We start from the raw sequence: 20,177 nt of genomic DNA on the forward strand, positions 1-20,177 counted from the left end.
AAACTACATATACTTGTCCCAAAGAAAAAGCAAGATCCTTCTGAGGTCTTTTTTGATGGTTGTTTCTCTTGAAAAATATAGAAATATTTTAAATATAGTTGTAAATCTGCATTATATTAAAAAAGAAAACTTGATGGGAGGGGAACTGCTACTCATTTTATTCCATTTGCAAAAAATGTTACTTGGCATACTTCCACATACTTACATCATGTTTACAAAATAGATAAAACCATTTAAAAAAAAAAATCAATATTCCTAGGATCATTTTCAGCTGCAGAACTTAGTTTTTATTGTACAAAAACTTAATCTTCAATTCTAGATTCTTAATTCATCAGTAAACTGCAGCAAAAAGCACTTCACCTGGATGTACTCATTTTTTGCCTCAATAAAGGAAGATCATGCTACTGACCTCATCTAAGCAGTATTTAAAAGCTCTACAGAAACAGGCAGAGCAAAGCGGATTTTTATAGGGACTGAACTTATGTGAACTGGTGCCATTCAGTATTTCAGAAATAAAAAACAACCGGTTGTACAGTTAGTAGGGTCTACTGGCCTCTGGCTCGCCTGCGGGATGTGCCGGCGCACGTTAAGCGCCTCGCCCGCCACCGCAGCGGCGCCAGGTGAGCGGGCCCGGTGCGCGCGGCCGCCGCCTCGCCGGCGCGCGGGCGACCGTTAGCGGCGTTGGTGCGGCGCCGCGGGAGGCCCAACGGCCGGTCCCAGACGGTGCCGCGGCATTGCCGCAGGTGCCCCCCGCCGCCGCCTCGCCCCGCGCTCCCTCCCGCTCCTCCCTTCACGCAGTTCGTAGGGTTTGGACACGGCTCGCGGGAGTCGGGTAGGTGGCAGGACGCTTTCCCTTCTCTTTAGCCGCTTCCCAGCGCGTCCCGGCAGGGCAGGGGCGAGTCCTCTGGCGCCAGGGCCGGCAATGCCCGTCCCCCGCGGCGGGGGGGGGGGGGGGAGGGCGGTGTGAGGCAGGGGGAAGACGCGCAGGGCCCGTCCTCATTCCCCGAGGGGCGCGGGGGAAGGTGCCCCCGGCCTGAGTACTTACCTTCCTGCCCCCTGCTGCCCCGCCGCTCGGGGCTTCGAAGCGGCTCCTCAGGTCCTCCAGGGCGATGGGGAAGCGCTCGATCCGGCGGGGGCCGCCCAGGGGCTCCTCCTTGAACACCTCCACCCTCCCGCCGTCCGCAGGCGCTTTCTCTACGGTGCTGCCGCGGCTGCTTTTATCCGGCGCCGAGCCTCCAGCTCGCCCCTCCTGGCCGTCCGCGGCTGCGGGGCCGGCCTCCTCCGGCTGCGGGGACCGCGGGGCGGCGCGGCCACTCCGGCCCTCCGGGGCTGGTGAGCGGCGGCAGCGGCGGTTCCCGGCCAGGCCGTACTGCCCCCGGGGGCCGGGTCTCAGAACCTCGCCGGACTCCCATTTCTGCTTGAGGAGCTCCAGGGAGCCCTTCTCCATGGGGAACTCGGCCAGCTCCAGCGTGCCCTGCCAATGCAACGCGTACATGGGGTCAGAAGCAGGCGGGCGCCCACCCTGTGCAGCTCTTGCGCGGGCGGGCCGAGCCTGAAGTGGGCTGGGGTGGACCCGCAGCCACCGCAGGGGCAGCTCGGGAGCCCTCACGGGTCGGGGGACAGGCCAAGTCACAGGCCCATTGACAGGGACATAAGCCACTTTCCAATGGAAAGGGAGATCCCAGCCAGCAGAAAAGAGGGACAGGAAAAAGCCAGTTCCACTTCACTTCCTTAGAAGCACAACAAACTCACGGAAGAACTATTGTATGAACAAAACTCCCCAAACACCTCATTGTTTAGAGCTGGGAAAAGCATCATTAGTGACCTTAAATCCAAACACAGTTATTATTCAGGTTCATGGTTTGGAGCACATCCAAGATATCCTTATCTGGAACAAGTTAAACTCATTTGCTTGAAATTATATAAAATATTTTGGTCAGCGTGGTGCATTTGCACTAAATGGAATCTGATTCCCAAACACAGGTTTGTGAATAAGTGCTTGGATGCCATTACACCTACTTGCATGCATCAGGATACACAGATAACAAATGTGAGATGTTGTTTTTGAATGGCATATCCATGGCTTTTGAAAGAAGTGAGAGAGGTTAGCTCTAATGGTGTTGGTATAAGAGCTGGAGTGTATGCAGTTGAATGTCTGACGACCAAGGCCAGAGACCTGTAAAGCTGAACAAATTTAGGACCTTTAAATTACCTCTTCCAAGTTAAGTGAGTTTTGTAGAAACTACTGAACTCCTGTTTTCGAAAGAAAAGAGGGGGAAAAAGTTTTCCTTTAAATAGAAGGAATTGCTAACTTCCAGGAGTATAGAGTTGAAAGAAGGATCATGTTTATCTATGTACGTCTGTGAACTGTCAGTATTTGGCTTTATCATGAGCACAAAGTACAAGATTCGTGCATAAATTCATTTGTAATGTGGTGCCAGCACATGCAAAAAGAACTAACCTCCAGTACTTTAATGAGTAAGCTATAGAGTAATTAAGCCTTGGTCCCTGTTTCTGCACAATCCAAGCTGAAAAAAACAGTAACAGTAAATCCATCTGGAGAAAATTCAGCATGTTTTCCAGGTAGCACTTCTGGAACTTTATGCATAACTAGTGCACGTTTTAAAGAGACTCTGCTGACAAATCGTCTGATGCATCAACTCTTGTATTAAAGAGTAGGTGTAAGGGTTGTTACTTTTAGGTGAAGAGACTCCTGACTTCAATGATTTTGTTATGATGAAGGAGTGCTACTGTTAGAAATGATAGTGGTAACCTCATCCTGATTATTAAAACAGAAATTGTTTAGGTCTGTACTGATGCATGGTTCATCTGTGTGAAGGTGTCAGTATTGTTAAATATTTATTCTAGCAAAGTCTACTTTTCCACTTTGCATATAGTTAGAAATTTTAGAGTCACTGACCACTGTGAACTTGCATTTCATCAAATACTGCAATTATAGCTGCAAGGAGTGGAGGGTAGAGCAAGAGGGATATAGAAAATAATTGGAGAATACATACCAGTTATTGCTTACATTGCAGATTTATAAAAGGGAAAGGGGGAAATGACTGTATACATTTCTGTCAAGTGATTTTTATTAATCCATTGCTAATGTTTGACTCTTTAATTAGTAATACTTTGTTTTTCTCCTAAAATGCAATCAGCAATTAAATATCTCAGACTAATAAATAGTACCTAGAACTTTAGTTCAAGGACCCAATGGAAAATGAACATGAGCTACTAAACAACTTTCTAAGCTTCAGGAATGCTGTGAAATAAAATTATGGAAGACAGATTTTACCAAAGTCGCTATATGCTACCAATATATAAAAAGAATTTTTAAAAATTAATTTAAACATGTTAAGAGGAAAAAGGACTAGTGTATAATTTAGGTCACTGAGTTTGGAGGATCACATGATAACAAGTGCATTTTGTAGGTCAAGAGTGCAGCATCTGTACCAAGGAGATGAAGTGAGTGAATTTTTTCTTATGTTTCTGAATCTGGGGAGTAGCACACTAGGCTTTTGTGGGGCACTGAAAGTTAAATTCAGTATGATGCTTGGGAAAATTCTAAAATGGCCAAGATTGATAACTCATTTTGGAAAACAGTTGTTTTGCATAATTAATGGCCTTTCTAGCCCTCCTTTAATCAATCTTGAGACAGGCAGCAATAGTTTGAATTGTGCTCTCTACCATCCATAGACTAAGAGATAAGCTGTTGTTCTGGATACAGTGTGGACACAGGCAAAGCAAAAGTAGGATCTACTCCAGTATCCATCAAAGTTGGTAATAACGCATGTTCGGCCCTTCCATGGAAGCAGCATGTGATCTAACAGATTTCATCATGGTAGTGATATTTCATCATGGCTTTTTATTCATTGGTTATTAGTAATATCTATTAAATATGCTGGAATTACTTGTATTTTTTTGCTTTGTTCTTACAAAGTTGCGGCTTTTTTACTTCTGCAAAACAGGTATTCTTGGCTTTTTGTTTTGTTTTGTTTTGTTTTTTTGGAAACTACATTATAAAATATGCCCTTTCATACATCTGAGAAAATAATCCAGAAGGACCTTTTCTGAAATACAATTATAGCAAAAATTAGTCTATAGCTGTTACAACAGGTATATTAAACAAGCTCTAGTGAATTGGGCCCAGTATCAAAGTGCATGGAAGTTACTATAAGGGCTAGTATTGATGCCTGTGAGGTGTTTGGATCTGTGGCAGCCACCACTCCCAAACACTAAACAGTTTTCCACCTCCTTATTAAAATGTATTTTAGCTACACACCTATTAGAGCTTACAGTGTTATAAGAAAACTATTGTTATTGCAGTTGCAATCAAAATTTTGGTTCCTTCTTTCTGTGGAAAAAAATCAGGACTTATTTCAGCATTATGATAATCCAGCATAATTCTGTTAAGAATGGCTTGATGTGCTAAACATCTAAAAAGAGTTACATTTTTTTTCAAAGACCTCAAAATAAAAGCCATTGGATGTAGTGTTTCCTCATGTTTAAAACCATATCCATTAAAACATAATTAATGAATAGATTTTACAGCAAGAGTCAATGAAAGGGGTCAGTATGTTGATACAGTATGAATATGTTAATTAAAGAGTGAATTAAGTGTGATGTTCAGATATTTTATTCTTAAGGTTACTAGCAAAATTGCTGTCTATCATGAATGGAAAAGCAGCAAGCACTCAATTAGGGAGAATTTCAAACAAAGTGGAGCTAATTAATGAGTGCCTGGTAATCAGTGTGTGCTGCACTGAAAGATGTTGTGACAGGTGACTGCTGTTTTCTTTTAGATTTGATACAGCTGTCAGTATTGTAGAGTGAGACACAGCATTTTAATGCGTCTGTAAGATAGTAGGACTGCTGTATAGCTGTTAGGGACAAAATACTTCTATAGTCTGGAAACACATGCTAGTGCAGTACTCCTAATTGCACAGTAATTCTTCCAGCGGGTAAAGTACTAAGTGTTGATATCAAATCTTTCTGATCATTTGACCTTCCGTGTTCTCACAGAAGCTTATTCTATCTCTCTCACAGTATATTTGGAAAGGAAAATTAGCATTCTGTCATTTTCCACCAGTTGCTGGAATCTAGTACCCGTTTCCTGAAATCAGTTCCCAAGAGATTTGATTTCAACATTTTCTGCATAAAGTGCCCTGTAGCAAGTACTCAGAGTTAACAGTTTTCATCTCTCATTCAAAATGAGATTAAATAGAATGCATCTGAAATAATAAAGATAAATCAATTTTAACAAGAACTGAAACCCAGCTACTGCTTAGCCATGTAACCACTGAGGTGGCTGGGATCCTGACTAAAATCTTGATTCTTTAGCCCCTCCCTTCTTGGCAAGACAATTTGTTTTTAACTTCAGATTCATGCTTACATTTGACTGAGTTAAAATCTATGTTGTGGCTTTCTTTTTTTTCCAAGAGTCTTTACAAAAGAAATTCATGATCCACCTTCTTTGAACACAACAAGAAAGAGTTTCTTGGCTTACAGCTTTCACCTCCTTTCCAGCTAGAATTTGGCCCAAGACTTCTCTCTCCTTTTGGCAGTACCAGACTGTGACTATGTGACATCCTTGTGTTTCCCCTTCACTGAAGCAAGGCTTCTCCTATCCTCTCCCCTTCCTGCAGACAAAACAGTAACACCCTTCCTTCCTCTACCACATGTGTCTGTTGTTCTGAGCTGTGTGGTTTCATGAAAGATCCAAAGTGGATCTGACTTTTAACCCAAAATGAAGGACAGCTGTTAAACTCACCAGTTGCAGAATGTTTAAACCTAACTCATAGCTGTATATTAGAATTACTCCTGTTTTGCATCGCATCCACAGATTGATTTTAGACTATGGCATTTTTTTTTTCCATAAAACAGGTGAGTGTATTTATGCAAGATCCATATTCTCCTATGTTTTGTGGTAAACTTGCTTCTGAACCCTTTAATGCTAGTGTATCTTTTTGTTGGTTTTAATGGGCATCAGAGTACGTGTTATGCTGTTATTCAAAACTAGTGAAGTTTGTCTCATTCCCCCTTGCAGCTCTCAAAATAGATTTAACAGAGAATGGTAACTTCTCTTTCACATTTATGCAGTTTGGTACCTGTATATCCTAGACCGGAGATAAAACAGTCTTCTTTTTTTTGTTCACGTATGCAAATTGGCTAATATAAGGTGATCATACTGAAATTGTTTGGAGATTTGGCAGTTTATAAAATTGATGTTTAGCTGCAGTTTTATTTTCAGGAAGACAAATTTCCTAGTAGCATCTGCACTTGTGCCACCAATAAAACTGGATTAAATCTGACTTTAAGCCACTTGCTAAAGATATATTTTTGATGAAAGTCTCTTTGTAAAATTCTTGACCTCTCAACCCTTAAAAAAAAAAAAAAAGTTACTAAAAACAAGTGCTTACTAAAGGTAGTATGAGGTTTTTACATTTATTACTACTGTCTTTAAAACTGGTTTCTGATTCTTTAGTTCCCTTTCCTACTTGTTCATGGTAGTTTAAATCACTATAGAATATCAATGGGGATTTATTTTCAAGTATAATATTTGAAAAGTATTTGATATCTAAAATGGACAATTATTTTAACTGTTTCCTGAATTCCATGCCTTTGTGAATATCTAGGAAGAAAATAGCAGAAATAAGTAAAATGTAGATTTGGACTTTAACCTAAATTAGTATTAGCATTTAAAGCCATCTTCGTTGACTCTAATTTTTAACTTTTACTGGCCACTTGACAAAATTATCTTACTTACATGAAGAGAGAGCAGATTTTGTTGCTTTTATAAAATATTTTATTCCTTTCTTTTGTATGAAGTATTCTTAGCTTTCAGCAGTCTGGCTATATTTCTCCTCTGACACATTCACTTTTTCCCAAAACTTAACTTGATTTATTCTCTAATAAAAGAATAAACTTATTACAGTATCCAGTTTGCTGAAATTGCAGGCGACTTCACTTATATATCTGTTAGGTCTATGTACATAGTCAGGACTGGAAGCAGAAAAGGCTGTGTGTGGCCTTCAATTTATAATATTCCTTAGGAATTGGCTTTGGCCCTCTCTGCATGCCCACATGCATCTTATTCTTTTCCCTTGGACAGCTCTTACAAGATGTATCTCTGTTGCTAATACAATAAGCAGAAAACAGCCTTTGCAGAACCACTTCTTTCCATTTCATGCAAGTAATTTAAATTGTCTAGACTATCCATTCTTGGTACTCTGGATAGTGTGCCTTACCTGGAGCCAGAGGGATACAAAATACTGCTGTGCTGCAGGGCATGTTACCTGCTGGAGTTATTGGGAATCGGGGCATAAATTATGGTTCTGTGACTGTCATCTTCCTGAGAGCTGCAGAATAGGAGTCTGCATTTGCATGGGACCTGTGGCAAGGAAGGACTTAATCCTATATATTACATTAAAGTTCTGAGTCTCATTTATTGCAGCAAACCCATGAGTTAAGCTGAACTGTGTGAAGGAAGCATTTTGAATGATGCTGCTATCTAATGGACATGGTATTGGTCATAACAGTCAAATAACAGCCCATAAAAATGAACAAAACATGAACAATTTGTTATCAATGTTACAGGATAAAGATTTCAGCCAGGGTAAAACTCTGCAGGGAGCATTGCCCTCTCATTCTTCTTACTTTGTGGGACTAAAACTTGTTTCTGTGGCAAAATGTGATGTTTTTAAGAGAATAAGATTGCAGATCAAAACCAGATTAGGTTAGCTAGTAAACAGTCATTCTGGCAGAAATTGATGGTGGGATTTTTGTTAAGTAACGAAGTAAAATGCTGTATAGCCTTCAAAATTAGGTCTTTGTGAATACTACCTGTAAACTTTTTGCATATTTGCATTTGTTTATGAGGCCAATGATTGTATAGTATTCAAACACTGTGCAATCGGCCTCTAGGTTTTTCTTTTCCTGCATTTCTTCTCTGAGATCCTTTTGATCTGTTGCCCACTGATTTCATAAGAATTCTTCATATTTGAATTCTTCATTACCTTTAATAAATCTGAAAAATGTGTACTTTTTCTGGGCAAAACATAAAGGAAGACTTACGGATTTTGCAAAATCATTAATTGCAATTATCCAGTATATTTCAGGGTTTTTTAAAAACGGAAGTTGTTGATACATGTATCTTCACAGTAGGATCATTCAAATGGTATTTTTCTTCCTGCATTATAAATGAGATCAGTCCCCTTCTACTATTCACAGACTGTTTACTCAATTGGTAGATGAATATATTCATGCAAGTAATTAAAAGTGCTTTTCAGAACAACTGTATCAGTTCTGCTGTGTATGCTTTTGCAAAATGTGTTTAAACCCACGTTTTCATCATATTCTTGCTATCTTAAATGTTTTTTGCATGTAAATGCCTTCATTTGTTTACTATCAGAAAGTACATAGAAATTGTAACCGTATCAGTAAAATGATACAGTTTAATTGTAGAAATATAGGTGTATAGTCTAGCTATATTCATTTAGCTATATTAGGGATGATATAACCATGTATACTATACTGTGGATGCCTAGGAAGTCCTCTTTTGACATTAGGAGAATTTTGCTGCCGAATAGCTGCCATTTGCCCAGCCCCTGATGATGAACTTTCACGTTGTGTTTTTTTAATAGAAAACCGTCAAAGAGTTCCCATTCAATCAGGGAAAAAATATTAGAACAGAATCAAAGCTTTGCTGAACTTTTGACAAATATGGCATCAGTGTAACTGTTAAAATATTATACGCAAAAGTAGCTTATTTGATGGAGAAAAAAAATACATTTATTTCCACATGAAGATCCATCCTGTTAAAGTTTCATGTGGGGACACAAAAAAACAACAGTCTCTGTTTACGGACCTCAGTGGTCCTTGACCTGAACCTGTAGTAGTGACAGAAAACTAAATGTCTCCCTTTCCTAGCCAAATTGCTGCTGAGTCACTTGACTAGGTCCAAAGCCAAGAAAATTCAGTCCTGTGGGTGCATGAAGCAATAAAAAATTTAGCAGAGTGAGCATGCAGGGATGTAATATAACTTTAATCAGCTTGTGTGAGACACAAGCTTGCATATTGGGCTAGATTTCTTTCTCCCATAATTAAAAAAAAACACCTTTTGAGGTTAGGGATCAAGATGATCTCCCATGCTGTTTCCTTGAGCTTTTGCCTTTGACAGCACCCCTTCTATCCCATTCTGAAAGTCTGGCTCCAGTTAACTTGTACTCTCAGCAGTTTTGGCAAATTATGAGGAAAATAGAATTTAGAGAAGGATCAGCATGTTGAAAATTTTATATCTTTCAACCCAGTGTGTTTTCCAAACCACTGGAGCAAAATCCACAAGATCCAGAGGACGCTGCAGAACAAAAAGCAGCTGACCCCTTAGTTTATGGGAATGCTGAGGAAGGGGAATGAAAGGGAGGATGAGTAGCTGCATTAGTTCTCCTCTAGTTCTAGTGAATACCATTCACTGACTACTTTTCTCTGAATAACATCTTTTCTCCACTGAAGACTTTTTAAATGTGCACATGATAGCTGGGTGCACACTTCTGGCACTTGGAAAGCTTGCAGTTTCTTCTGCAGGTAAGCAGAGCCTCAAGTATCTGTAACATTTCTACATTTACATTTCAGACACTACTTTAATAAAAAGCAGCTCAGACAAGGGTATGAAAAGAACTAGAATTGTCTTTCATTATAAAAGCACTTTCAGATTCCTAGTCATATTTTGAGAAAATAGATTCATTTGGGCTGTCATTTAATATGCCAACCTTTATCTTGACACAAATATTCGTAACTAAATTATAAAACTTTGAGAAACATCATTTCAAATATAAATTGTGAGTGACACTCATCCTAGCAAATGCTACAAGGTTCCACCGTTCTGAAGTGAGTCACCCTGGAACACTAATTCTCAGTTAACATTCTGCACATCTTACACACAGGCTGCCATTGACACATTGTTTCATCTAATAAGAGAGGACTAGAAACTATGCATTATTCATATTCATGGGACTAAACTAAAGGAAATACATGTTTATTTTTTCTTTTACCTCCTCATTCTCATTTATTACATGCACAGTATCTGGCCCCATGCTAGATAACCTATTTCAAAAAAATCCATTAAATCGCATATTTGTAATGAGCTTGTCTTACCACTGTGTTCTTTTCAGTCAAGTTTTCCTGTTGTGACTCTGCTACAGTCGTTGTGTGCCTGTTTAAAGGAAGACAAATTTAAACGTTCTCTAATTCACTGGTCTCATTTAACTAATGAACATGAAGCTTTATAGACAAACGTCTGACAGTAGTTACAAGACACCAAATCTCTTATGTGCTCGTCTTGCCAATGTATTATTTAGTGAGGCATGGAGGAAAGAAGTATGTTTTCTGCCATACCTCTGGCTGTACTGTGTGCTCACCTTACACTGCTTAGCAGTGGCAAAGGCTGGAGGCAACAGCTTTTGTTTCAACACTCTTTAGCAGAGAACAAAGCACCCTCCAGTAAAAAATAATTTATTCTTAAGAAAAGGTTTGGAGAAAAAATACAATTGCCAACTCATAAGTCGAACAGATAAGAAAGTATCAGGTATGTTCAGTACTATGTGATATTGTATTTAAATGCAGCTGACGTTATTGCTTTTCAAAATAATAAATATAATTGTTTTTAAGGGTTTCATCATGGATCAAAACTATAGGAAAAAATGTATAAAGAATTTTCAAAGATACCCCTCTCCTTTTCAGTCTGTTTTCCTCTGCTATATTACAAGGCTATTTACTCTCTCTCTCTCTCTCTCTCTTTTTTTTTTTCCTCCCAATCTGTAATCAATTTTTTTAGATTAATCTCTAGAAGTTTTTGACCTTTCTAGCTATTTTTCCAGTCAAGGGAATTACCATATTATTGCTTCTAGCATTCCAAATTATATTGCTTATTAGCTAGAACAAATTAATTTGAAGAAAGAAATACATTTGAATGAGCTATTTTAAATCTTAAAACTTGGTAAATGCATACAACTTGGCAACTGAGGAAGATACTGCTCCTGAGTTAAAAAAAAAAAAACCAAAAAACACTTATGATCTTATGCATGAGTCAAGCATCATATAAATGCAACAGTGTCATCTCTTTAACTCTGCCTTTTAATAGGACATAGATAATTACTGACTATATGAAAACTGTTGAGAAACATCATTTTCCACTAATGGCAGACTATACATTTGCATCACTTGTTACACGTTTGTGGAAAGTCAGACACAAACCATTACAAGCAGACGCCTTCCATTTAAAAAGTCCTATTTTAACTGATCATAACTGGTGAAAAAATTGGTCTGTTTGATGTATCTGAAGCCTTTCATGTATGGTATTTGAGTGGTACTTAAATATATGCATGCAGAAAAAATATTTTTGCTGTTTATGTCTGGAAATCTGTGTAATGGCCTGAGTATAGTTTGAGTTGCCGAAGCTATAAAAACAGGGATCACAGGCATAGCTAGGAAAAGAAAAACCTGTGTCCTCAAATCCAATTTTACTTCATCTTTTAATTATGTACATTATCTACATTAATTATCTAATTACGTTTTGTGTATTATTATATGTATTACTTGTTTTATCCTACTGGAGTGAGTGGCAAACTGCCTTCCAGGGAAGCTACAGGGAACTATTTGACTGTTTAGGTTTGTTTAGTTTGTATTAGGAACATTACGTATAAAACATAGAGTAAAATGAAAACCTAAGTAAGGGAAGCAGCTGTCCCAAAGTAGTGTATGTTTTTGTGTGGTATAGTATGTTTTTTATCTGGAGTTTTTCTTTGGGGGAGTGGGTTTGGGGTTTTATGTTGTTTTTCTGCACGTATCTAGTGGAAAAATTGTTATCAGTGAGAGGGGCTGCTCTGCAAGGGAAGGCAAGGTGGGTGTCAATGGTGGTTGCAGGGCAGGCAGGGGCCTTACTGACCAGGGTGCAGCACCACTTTATCTGAACATGAAGAGCAGAGCAGGTCTGATGACAGAAACCAGGTTCAGCCAACAGTACAGTACGGACCAGAGGAGTCTGTAGTGACAAGGTAGATTTGAGGTCCAGTCTGGAAGTCAAGTCAAGCAAGGCAGGATCGGGATCAGCAGGGTACAAGACCAGGCACAGACAAACTTGCTACAGGATAGCTCAGGCAAGGACCAAGGACCTGAAGTTAAGTGCAGCAGAGGACCCAGGTGAGGCTTCTCCCAGCTCTTTCTCACAACTTAACTGTTTTCACAGAAAGTCTGATCCAAGGTTACAGGGCTGCACAATGTCTGAACTGGCCTTGAGCACAGGCAACTAAACGCCTGGGGCTGGGGGAAGGAGGTTGCTGAGCCTGTTGGTGTACTCAGGGCTGTGAATGAACATAGCACCTACAGATGGGCACAATTCCCATTAATTTTGAGGTTGTTATGTAACTGATCTGGTTGGGTTCTGATGCATTTTCTTTCATCTGGGAAAACAACTTTTCTGACAGAATCAGTGTTGCCTTTACAACAGCAATCAGCATGTAGGGTATAAATGCCATAGCAAATCAACCAGATGCTCTGTATCAGCCTGCTTCAGTCTTCTGTTAGTTAATCTACCTGTTTATAGTGTTTAAACAACGTATCCTTTTGGTAACAGCATACCTGAGGGACAGATTAGTTACTGTTAGAGTATTTTCTGCTAATGTGCCATTCCCATTTGCTGTGAAGTTAGCACTGCTTTACACAGACAAAGGTCTGCGAGTACAGCTACCTGCTCCATCTGAGTACAGTAGAATCCATCTGTCCCTGAGGGCATGTTTTATTTGCTGGTGTGTCCAGCAGATATTCTCCTGCAGAGTGTTTTCTTAATCCTTTGTCTTGCCCTGCAAATGCTTATCACAGTGCCTTGAACATGTCCTCTTCCCTGCATGACCATTGTGAATTCCGGTAAAGCTGATTCAGTGGCCAGCATATCAAATAAAATTCCCAAGCTCCTGCAGAACTTTGATCATTTTTGTAAAGTTGGATTTGTTTTTCAAAACTGAAATTCAGTGCAATTAAAAAAATGAAAACTTGTCTGGTGGGGCCTTCACAGCAGTAATCTGCAGCCAGGTGCTTTATCAAGCTGATGTGGACAGCCTTTTCCTCTGCAGAAAGCTGCCTGTTTTCTACATGTAGGCGAGCTGTTTGGTGGCTTCTCTGGGTTTTTTTGTTTTGGTGGTGTTTTGTTTTCTTTTTCATGATCTCTAAACTCTGCTCTGGTCAGACCTATCCCCAGGTCCCAGATACTTCATCAAAGGTTTCACTTTCCTTAAAGAGTTGTTACAACTGTGACATTCCTTGGCACATGCTGGGTTGCATAGTTTTAAAGAAGACAAAGATGGGATATTTCTGTTCTGAGACAGGCTTTATCCATATAAAAGTTCCTTTTTCTAGAAAATCTTGAATAAATTGATTGTTCAGAGTATGGCTGATGTTTAAATTCGAAGTCTGACACTACCATCCTGGGTTTTAAAAGGTGATAAAAAGAATGTGAAGCAAGATGTGAGGGTGAAAACACAGAAAAGCAAAGCTAGACATCATTAGCATTTTTCAACAAACATGAATGAAGGCTTACTGATGTAGACTCACTGATGAATGATATGTTATTGATTCAGAGTTCAGCAGGGCTCCCCAGCTATCAGTTTGGCATACCAAGGTATATTTGTAGACTTTAGTCTAAGAGGGATTCTGGTAATTTAAAGGGAGCTGATACAGTCTCCAGAAATCAAATGTAGGATCTGTCTCTGTCTTCCTCCCAGTATTGTTTTTACTGGGGTATATGAAGAAACTCTTTCTTGTCTAGATTCCTGTGACAGACCTTCTCTTTCCTGTTCTAGTTCTACCTTTGATACTGCTAAATCAACTCCATGTTACTGTAGTAGTGGTGACTGATGAACATTCATAATTTGAAGACAGGACATTGCTACCAGATTTTTTTTTTTAATTTATTTAATCTGCTGCAGTTTGTTTAACACTGCAACTCATTTATTATAAAGAACTATATTAAAACACTGATATACTGCAACAGTAAATAGTTTTTTATGGTCTTAATGTGAATTATGTCTCAGTTCACAGTCCATAAAGCTAGATGCCTTGTTACCATGATGATGAGAACATTAATGATACAATGGAAAGGAAGGGCAGTAAGTTTGGTACTGATTTACGTGATGCTTTTGTATTCATCATTCTAAATTTCTTAACAAATTGTGATTGCAAATGTGGATAAATATCCTCAGAATCAACAGCCTGAAGGAGAGACTGTAGATGATTTCATTTACCATATGGAGATATGAATTCTAGAGACTGCAGCTGAAATTAAGTGTTGTGGCTCATTGCATGAGCCCACAGTTCTCCAAGGACAGATTTAGCTTCCAATACAAAAGGAAGGCAGTGTTTCCAACTCGTTTATATTCTCTGAGATGCCAAATTAGTAGAAGGTCTATTGAGAGAGGATGTGACAGTTTCACCCTCCAAGAAACTGAATGCTTGAAAGAAGATGTCAGTGTTGTTATTAATGACGGCTGTTTTCATTGGCTTAATTTACGCAGATAGACAAGTCTAAGTTAAAGTCTCAGTGCTACTTGTAGTTTTGCTCCAACAGACTCATTTTAAGAAGGACAGTGGAGGACTGTCTCATGACCTTTCTCAAAGTTCTTCATGGTAGTGAAAGAAGAAAAGATTTGTTTCACCTTATCATTCCTCTCTACCAGAAAAAATTGAACTCTTGGGCCCTGCTCTGCCATGTTGCCAAATCTTGTAATTGTTTTTTTTGAGTCATACAGTAGTTAATGCTGTTCTTGGAGCTTCAGAGATCGACAGCCAGAGAAACCTAGCTTTCATTTGATAATAAACATATGTTTCTGGACCTCATGGTTGCAGAATAAAGCTAAAAAATAGGCACCATAAAAGGAGAGTAAAAATAAATAAAGCCATGCCTGATTAGTTTTGTGAAGAAGTGAAGGGGTGTGACTGCAGCATGGGTGGACATAGCTAACTTTCATCCAGCTTGGTTGGGTATGAGAGGCCATGCCATGGAGCACAGCCATGACTTCCTGACATTCTGTGGAGCTTCAGAGGTGTGCGTGGCCTGGTGTAAGCTTTGCACCGCCGTAGCTGCTTTGCTTGCAATGGTATCAAGCTACTTTGGGTGTGCCTGCAGCCATTTGAATGACTGCAGTCCACATTATACATTTGTATTTTTTGTAGCCAGCTAAATGTCTGAAATATCCAAGGTCCTGCCTCATAAAAAGTTGGACAACAAGCAGTGCGTGCTAGCAAACAATGTAGATATGGGTTTATTTTATGTCATTCTGCTCTGGTCACTGAGAAAGTGAATTAGCCTTCACAGGACACTTGCAGTGTCTTCTCTTGACTGTTTGCAGTACCTAAGTTAGTCACACCTACAGTCTTGTGGAGCATAGACATTATCATCTTAGAGTATCATTGTGAGAGGCTCAGTAAAACTACACAGGGTTTTTTTGCATGTCTTTTGGCCCTTTTGTTAAAATAAAGAACCAGAACTTGTGCGCTTTTCCATGATAAAAGGTATCATTACTGCTTTGGGGTTGAAAGTTGGTGCAAGATTGAGGAGTAAGATTTTGCTTGTGAGAAAATGAACCAGAGAAACATCTCGTATAACAAATCCCTTAAGTGACACTTACATGGTTTATCTTGCTGAACTGCAACCTCCATGCTACTCTGATTCAGTACATTTATTCTCTCTGTGATGCAGAGTACATCTGCTGCTTCCAAATGTATTTAATGTATTTTTAATATAGTTTTCAAATTTATGAGTAGTTGAGCAGCTGATGCTATGAATGGGCTAAGAGATGTATATGGCCAAGCCATGTGAGAAGCACTATGCATGATTAAAAGCTATGTAATCAGCCAGTGAATCTGACATGGAGTTGTTCTGTGTCTTCTGTGTCTGTTCTAACTGATAACATTATATAGCAAGAGTCTCTGCATAATGCACAACTACTTCTTGCAGAACATCTTATAGGTACAACATGCTACAAAAACTATTAGCTGGGAAACAGGTTAGCTTAATTCAGCCTCAAAATAGAGGATACTTCTGGGCATGAAATAGAGTGCACAGGAAAGCACAGTGAGGGGTGAAGGAACGATTTAAGTGGAATGACTAGGAGTGATAGTAATTGTAACAGAAATACCCCAAAACTATAGACTAGCCCTTGTAGTGGCCCTAACCTGAAGTACAATTGAGCTGGAGAAAGGTTTGCAGGAAGAAAAGTAGCACAGAGTATGCAAAAGTAATCTCACTTTACTGAATTGACTTTGTGATATAAAACTGAAGTAAAAAGAAAGCAGGTCGTAGCACTGTTAAATTGGTTTGTTTACAGATTTGACCGCCTTTCAGATCTGAAAGGTGTAAAAGAACACTTCATGTGGGGATAACTCAGATATACAAACAGCAAGAACAAATATTTACAAACTAACTATTTTGGTGGCTCTTTGGTAGCTATTTTATTTTAAATCATAGAATAATTCAGGTTGGAAGGGACCTCTGGAGGCCCTCCTGCTCTAAGACTAGAGTCTTGCCTCCTGCTCAACAGAGTGCTAACTTCAGAGTTGCAACAAGTTGCTCAGGGCCTTGTCCTGCTAAAAATTTCCAACGATGGAAATTCTGCAAGCTTTCTGGATAACCCATTTCAGTGCTAAACCATTCTCACCGTGAACATTTTTTTTCCTAATATCCAGTTGGAATTTTCTTTGATGCTAGTCATGTCTGTTGTCCCCTGTCCTTTCACTGTGTACCTCTGAGAAGAGCCTGGTTCCATCTCTTTTCTTACAGTTATGTATTATGTAGCAAAGATCTCTTTTTTTTTTTTTTTTTTTTTTAAACCTTCTCTCGTCTTAATTCTAGTGTTGCTAAGTACAAGTAGATGGTTACTATCTCCATGTGTGAGCGTATGTAAGTCCATATGAAGGTAGGACAGCATGTTCTTTCAGATACCTGTCATTTCAGATTTCCTTACCTGAAGATATCTGCCAGGTACATCTAGTGACAGATTCTGGTGCTCTGATCTCTTCCAAAATGAAGTCTGTGTCCCTAGGGACCCAGTTTTGAGTGGAGTTTTGGTATTTTTATTACCTTTTGGTATACGTAGACAACATTTTTTGTTCATTTTTACTGTCAACTATTTAGCTAACTTCAAATTCTCTCTTACTGCTAATTTGGCAGACGTATTCAAGCTAGCTGTGGCACGCAACCCTTCTTTTTCTTTGATTTTAAAAGAAGTTATAATGTCAAGAAATTTACTCTTTATGGAGTTCTCCTTTCTCTAGTATGATGTAGATTTTCCTGAATTTCAAGCTAAATTTCCTTGTCCAATAAAAAACTTAAAGGATTCTGCAACTAAGTGTACCCTCTTGCATGCTGTGCCATGTGCTTTGCAACTCATAAAAATAGACAAAGTCTTATTTTAAAAATTGCAGACCATAAAATATATAAAATAGTAAAGGCATTTAAAATATGTAAAAAATGCAAATTTTTCTACACCTTTAAAATAGTAACAAAGTAGTGTAATAGAACTTACTGTGCTGCAAGCTGATTATACTGGACCCATGCTTCAGTATAGCATTTAATGAAAAGTGGTTAAATCTATGTGCAGAAATGCTTGGTAAATGCACAGGGAGTCAAAGGTAATTTGCAATCAGGGTTGAAATAACAGTGCCACAAAGATCAGAATCTCTTCTTTCTTGTACTTGACAGTTATTTACATTTGTATATAGTTGGTACACAGATTGTACCCCTTCCCCCCTGCCAAGTTTGATCATGGCTAAATGACTACAAGACAACAAAGAATTAGGCCCTTTTTAAACTGAAGGTTCGGAAAGTTCATGAAGAGTATTACTGAGCATGAAATCCCTATCCTGAGGCTCATCCATCTCGTTTCTATACCTCCATAGTTCTTACTAACTCCCCCAGTTCCTGTCCTTATCAACTAGTATGATGCTTATATACACTCATAAAGTGTCTCTTACAACTAAACTTTCTGACTACTGTAATTATAGAGAAATGTATTGAATTTTTAGCTTTTGGTTTAGAAAATCAATTTAATCTCTTCTAAACAGTTTTTTATTAGAACTGTGTCAAAATGAGAACATACTAGATCACTATCTGATTAGTGTCATTCCAGATAACTCTAACTTAAAGCACAGTAATCATAAGGCTACTTCATGTGTGTTGCAGTCCTTTGAAAGGGGCTTTTTTCTGGTTAAGCTTTCTAAATGGGAAATTCAGAGGGGAGAGCAGAAATCCTATGTGGACTTCTTTGTACCTATGGGGAGTAAATCAGCAAGAGAATTCAGAAGTTTGTAATTATAATGATATAGCTTAAATTAATAAAGCAACTCAGTGGTCAGGGATATGGTAAAAGGTGATCTAGAGTCACACGTTACCTATCTACTTTAGGGTACCATCTGTTCTGTTTTTGTATACCACTGACACTTAATAAATGTCCTTGGGAATACATTGCAGGAGGAAGAAGAATAGAAAAGGTTTTCATGTTGAGTTGTTTCAAACAAGTCCCTAGTGTTTGAGTTTAATTATTACTGAGTTATATGATGGATTTCAAAATAGGATTCAGCTTTTTTCTACACAGATATGGAAGTGAAACTGAAAGAAGGATTTTATAACCTTGTCATTTTAGCCAGTGTTCTGGGAGCTCTGAATGCAGCCACATAAAACCATGATGGCCCCGACCTGGCAGGAATATATTCATCAGAACAGAAAACAGTATCATTTTGTGACTGTGTGAACAGAGAGTGATCATTGGCAACACAGATTAAATGTCTGGGTGAAATTCCCAGGATGATGGCATGATTCACCCAGACTGGATAACTCTTTAATTGGTCAGTTATTTTCAAATGGAAAAATTGCAGCTGGCTGGTTTATTGATAAGAATGTGTTATGCGTATGTTAATAGTCATTTTATTATAATTCACTTAAAATAACCATTATTTGATTTCAAGGGACAACGAATCCATTAAAAACACAGCTGATGATAGTAGTTGGTCACCCTTCTTACTCTAGAGAGCAAAGATAACTGCATTTGATCAGTCACACTCCATTATAGGGACAAACATTTAGGATGCTAAAATCTTGCTCTTTGTGTCTCAAAAATGACTGGTGAAATGACATGACATTCTTTTCAGCTTGATGGGTTTTTGCATAATACTGCTGTATCTGAGCCTGGGAGGAGCTTCACACTGCGGGATCATGAAACATGAATATTTCAGTCATCTCTACCATCTTTCTGAGCCTAACATGAGAAGGATTTCTGGTCAAGTTTTCCACATGAAAGCCAGTATTACTAAAGTATATTATTTAAATTGTTCCTAATAATTCTTCTAATAGGGAGTTTGCCATATGTCTCCATACTGGAAAACATAGGGTTCAGTGGAACAGTTATGAATGTCTCTTAAATTCTCTCCTGGAAGTATAGGCATCTTTCATTTATTCTCCCGGTAGTTCAGCTTGGCAGTATTTAATTTACCTTTCTTTCTTTTTACTCTGATGTGGTACAAAGGTCATTATTTACTTGTCCTACTGTAAATAATATTTTCTTGCTCTGTGGCCTATGTGAATAAAAGCAGAAAGAAGTGTTTAGAGGGCAGCAGCACATGAGAGCTTCCATGTTTTACAGAGGCCTGCACACTGGAATCAGTCAAGGCAGTTGGCATATATAATCTTGGATGTACATCTTTAACACTATTAAATAGTTTGAAAATGATGAGGTGACTTCAGTCTCAATAGTCTGTATGAAGCAGAGAGGAGAAAGGTTCCAGTAGTTAAGGGAAGCAGAAAGATCAAACTAAGTGCATGGACAGGCACTGAGCTGACATAAGGAACTCTTAAAAGGTGAGTACAAAGACCCAGGCAAGCAAGTCCAAGGCACATGAGAAAATGTCTGAGCAATAGAAAAATGAGCAGAGGTATTTGGATCAAGACAGACCTTAAAAACCTGCGAAATCAAGGAACAAGGCAAATGCTGAAAAGCTGAAGGAGTGGCAGATCTTGCTGCCACTATAGTTAAAAATCTTTAGGGGAATATCTTCTGATTTATGGTGAGGAGGTAAAATCTTGATGTGGATCCCTTCCAAATGGTATTGTCTGAAATAAGAAATACAAGGTTACT

Source organism: Apteryx mantelli, chromosome 6, assembly GCF_036417845.1.
Source record: "Apteryx mantelli isolate bAptMan1 chromosome 6, bAptMan1.hap1, whole genome shotgun sequence".
NCBI lineage: Eukaryota > Metazoa > Chordata > Aves > Apterygiformes > Apterygidae > Apteryx > Apteryx mantelli.